Source organism: Aplysia californica, unplaced genomic scaffold (assembly GCF_000002075.1).
Source record: "Aplysia californica isolate F4 #8 unplaced genomic scaffold, AplCal3.0 scaffold00085, whole genome shotgun sequence".
Classification (NCBI taxonomy): domain Eukaryota; kingdom Metazoa; phylum Mollusca; class Gastropoda; order Aplysiida; family Aplysiidae; genus Aplysia; species Aplysia californica.
Genome location: NW_004797355.1, coordinates 746,892 through 752,040, shown reverse-complemented (window position 1 = coordinate 752,040; position 5,149 = coordinate 746,892).

Sequence of the window (5,149 nt, the reverse complement as noted above, 5' to 3'; positions counted from 1 at the left end):
GTAGCCATTGGTGGCGGGGAATGGGCAACGTGAACCCTACCGGAATTACACGGTCACAGGGCAGTTAGGTCTTTCCAGTCTCATGAAAACTCCTAGTACCCTCCTATCCTCAACATGAATGGCCTCTTCTCAGGGTGGGCAGACAGTCCACAGACACCCCAGTCCACTGGATCGATAACAACAACAACCCTCCGTGAAATAAACACAATAGAGGTATGCGATTCCGTTTTTTTCGGTAACCGAAGATTCCCGATCCTTAAAGGCCCGGAATCATAGGAATCGGTTCCGAACCAAATTACTTTTATTATAGCCAGTGATGTTGTTTCTTCTAGTGGCTTCGACCCCTAGCCAGTATTATGATTATATATATACAGCAATTAGCAGTTAGTCCGACCCTTGCAATTACCCCCGGCGAGTAGCAATAAATCTGACCTCTGCAATTACTTCCGCCGAGTAACGATACCTATGACTACTTCCGGCGAGTAGCGATTAGTCCGACCCCTGCAATTACTTCCGGCGAATAGCGATTAGTCCGACACCAACAAATATTTCCGGCGAGTAGCGAGTAGTCCGACACCAACAATTATTACCGGCGAGTAGCGAGTAGTCCGACACCAACAATTATTTCCGGCGAGTAGCGAGTAGTCCGATCCCTTTGATTACTTGGGGTGGGAGGGCGCTACCCCAGGCACTACCCGACCCAATCTCTACAGTGTGAAGTCAGAGAACCAACACTGACCTTCACCGATAAATGAGAGCCTATAATATAGAGCCTCGTGGGCAGACGTTACAGTTTTAGATTTTGAATTGACAGAAAAGGGAATAATAATGTTTAAAAAACAACAACAGATAAATGAGGAAATGGCGAACGCAACGAATACGTTTTGACACTGTATACTAGATCGATATAATCTTTGGCAATGAATTAGCATCTCGACTACTCTTTCTTAAGTCTTCAAGATTCAGGATAACCTCGATATCAGAACATTGCAATGCACCAATATTTAAAAAAAATACATTCTTTAAAAACATTTAAGATAAAAATAGAGTAATTGAGAATCGTTAGTTTACGAAAAAGGGATCGGTTCTTTTTCTCAGAAGCAAGAATCGCAGGAATCGGTTCTGGAATCGATTCTTGGCCCACCACTAAAACCCAAAACAAAATAATGGCGTAAGGTACAGGCAACGTAAGCAGAAAAAGTGCGATTCAAAAGTTGGAAAATTAAGAAACTGCATTTATATGACATGTTGCCGTGAAAAAAGAGATACATTTTATTTCAAATTTTGCAACCAAAACAAACCAAGGATGCGATTCGTTTACTAGCATGGGTCTAGACTTGCTAGCATTGCACCAAAGATTCTAGAGGGAAATCTTTGATTGCACTAAAACACATTGCTGCACTCTGTCGTAATCCTGGTCCACTCCGGTGTGCGCCATTCGATTCAATTTAGACAATGTAGAGAGTTGTGCCTACTCTCCACTATATTAATAAGGACATTGGGACACTGTGTTTGGCACTTCATTTGGGCGCCTTTGGCGAGCTGGCTTTGGAGCTAAGTTTTTACAGTGGAAAAGTGGCTGCCATAACATTGCACGGTCCTGGAATATTATGATTCAAGATCGTACTTTGCTTGCAAAAGTTTAGAAGGCGAACATAGCGTGGGTAGTAATTTATGCAAACGTTTATGTTTCATGTATGAGCACCTTAACCTACATTAATTTGCTAAAACAACTCCCAAGTATGGTATAGACGTTTTCAAAAATCTAACATCAAATCTTGTGGAAAATATAAATAAGTTAAGACAAATTGATACAAACTGTTGTGCAAATAATGGGGGCATGGATTCACCTGTTCAAGAGATATTTGAGGACAAGTTGCGCCATGAATTTTTGACCGCACTATAGACTGCAATGCCTGTGCCACAAACCATTCCCAGTCGTTGTAAAAGGGGAAAATAACAATACAGTGGTTTGGTGTGAACCAAGCAACCATTCAGATAACTTCTACTTCTGTACTGGGCAACTGGGTGGAAAGAGATCTAAGAGAAATCGAGAGAGTAATGTTAATTTCATGATATTCCAGCTGTCGGATGACAAGTTTTAGCCATTTTCGTCAAACCAGAGACAAACTGAATTGAAATACGGGGAAGAAGATACCCCTAAAGCACAGACTGAAGTTTCAACATGAAATGAACGTGCTTTTCACATAATATAAACACCGCCATGATCATGCAAATGGAATGTAGGACCGCCTCGCAGATTTACAGCTGCCAAAACACACGGGTGAATGTCTGGGTTCAAAGCTCTAGCAATGGAATTTGCTCGCCTTCGGTTGGAGAGTGAGTACATTTATAAATCATGAACATGATTTTTGGGAGTTGTTTTTAAATAATGAAGCGCAACATGATTGCGTGTAATGATGCGGACCGTCTTAGGAATGTCGTGCTGTGGGTGATGAACGTGGGGAACTATTTCACCAAGATATAGCGGCTATGAAAAGCGACTTCAGGGAAAATGGAGTGATAACACTTTTAATGTTAGCATAATATTACTGTCGGTTAGTTCAAATTTATTTGTAAAATATGAAAACCTGGATATCTTCAAAACTAGAACTAACCATCAAATTTCACAAACATGTTCGTGTTCAGCATCCCAAAATCCAGATAAAAAGTGTTGAACCCCGAGGCAGAAACTTTTTGAAAATTTGTAAACCAGTGTTATACAACAACAACAACAACAACAACAACAATAATAATAAATAATAATAATAATAATAATAATAATAATAATAATAATAATACAATGCGTTTTCATCCTGCAATGCGTTCCAGATTCGAACGTCATGGGATCGTTGGTGTAGTGTGCTTGGGAGTTTTTCATGGAATTTCATGACTCGTCATACTGAAAATAGCCTCTTCAATAACCTCATTATCTTCATGAGAGAAAAGTTCGTGGGGAGGGGTGGGGGTGTAGAGTGAAAAAGGAATGGTATCAAAGATCGCTCATAACAAGATAGTTCACTCGGCCAAAAAAATGTCCGCCAAAGTCCGCGCATTCGTTCAGATAGCGCTGCAGTCTTTGTTTTGAAGCTCTCTTTCGTTTCTCCAGAAGAAACATAGGAATAGCCATAGAGTTATCTCCTTTTAAAACTAGAACCCGTACGAGCTCACGTGACAAGGAAACTTTTGAGTTCGTTGGCGGCCACATTTGTGTTGGCAAAGAAGTGTGTTTACATGTGGGTGGGCGTGTCTCTGCTCTTATTAAGGAAAGTGGTTTTTTAAAAATTATTATAGTGCGGTCAAAAATTCGTGGCGCAACTTAACTTCAAATATCTCTTAAACTGGTGAATCACCGCCACTCATACTTTGCACAGCAGTTTGTATAAATTTGTCCTAACTTATTCATATTTTTCCACAACAATTGAGGCTAGATTAAAAAACTTCACCGCTCACCAGTGACACTTTTTAGTTGTAAAGCTTGTTACAAGAAATTAATTTCGTAGTGAACACGTTTTTTTCCCCTAAAGGTTCTCAAAACATGCGTTATATAAGCGTTGAGTCGCGATTAGAAAACAATGACAGACTTGCTTTAAAAAGCTATCTTGCCCCAGCTGTAAACTTTTTAAAATCTGTAGAAACCATCGACTTGGATTTTTAAAAATTAGTATTTATTAAGGAATTTTCTAGAATACAGTGTAAAGGTGTTTGAAAAAAAATATTCCTCAGTTAAGACAATTGATACACGTTATTGTGCAAACGTTGGAGAATCTATGTGTAATAGTTACGGGGATATTTGGAAATACGTTACGCCACGATTTTTATTTTACCACACTATAGATTCTAACGATGTGTTTTAATCCAAAGAGATTCTCTCAAAGGTGCAGGCATGTGAAACCTCTAGTCCCTTTCTGGATTAACGTCTTACAGCCTTAGAGACTTTCTCATAGTAAATTCATCATCAGCAAACGTCTGATTAGTCTGGAAGTGGAAGACTGGCGAAAACGAGACCAGAAAGGATGGTGCAACATCGATGTGTCATTCATATGGGTGCAACACCGATGTGTCATTCATATGGCACTAAGAAAGCCTCCGAAGGAACCCCTCTTTCTTTTCACTGGTAAGAATAAGATTGATAAGAATTTAGGCAGATTATATCCAGACCTATGGTTTGAAGAAAATAATTTTAGAAAAGATTAGGAGCCTGGTCTGATTAAAGCCTACCTTTCAATTAATTGATATATAAGATGTAACCGGAGCAATTTTGCCTCTCCTTTGTGTTTAACTACTTACTTAAACATCATCAAATCCAAGCTAGATCTACTAATCTGAGGTACTAGTTTCACTCACTTGACTTGCTGATTTAAGATATTAAACATGAACAATCATAAGCCTGTATGCATCCATAGTAATATAAAAGTATCAGCAATAATACTTTTACGGGATGATGATGGAAGGAAACAACCGAAGATAGGCTTCTATTGTAATCCTTTCTCGTGTCTAAAACGTATGTTGTAATATATAGGATACATTAGTGACAAAGGAAACCATAGCCAGTCTGCGATTAGTGCTAAGCTTGCTATATGCACAACATGTAATCTGTGTTTGGTGCACATTCCCTATTGTGCGAAGGAATTTAAATAACTTAACAGTGCTTCTGTCATGCAGTTAAGTGATTTCTGTTTTCTTTCATTACATCAACTATGGGTGATTTTTTTTTTTAGTGAGGCGCATAGAGGTCGAATGTAATACGAGGTGCCCACTACGGTCGCCTAAAAAACAGACGTGTTTGTTTTCAGTTTCAGGCTACCGAGTCGGGTGATCGGCGCGATCCAGTCGTAATGAGGACACTGACTTTTTAATTGGCGAAAAGAGAGGAGTGAACTATCTTGTTATGAACAATCTTTGATGGTACCAATCAGAGCGAAAACACTCACACAAGATAATATTGGACCCTGTTGGCCCTTAGTATCTTGGCGTGTGAAATACAAGCCCGGTCATGTAAGAGAAGATCAACCATTATTTTGTCTAGACACTGCAATATTGGTTTGTTGTTTCACCACACACATGTACGAGTATATGCACAAACACAGACACAGATACACACACACACACACACACACACACACACACACACACACACACACACACA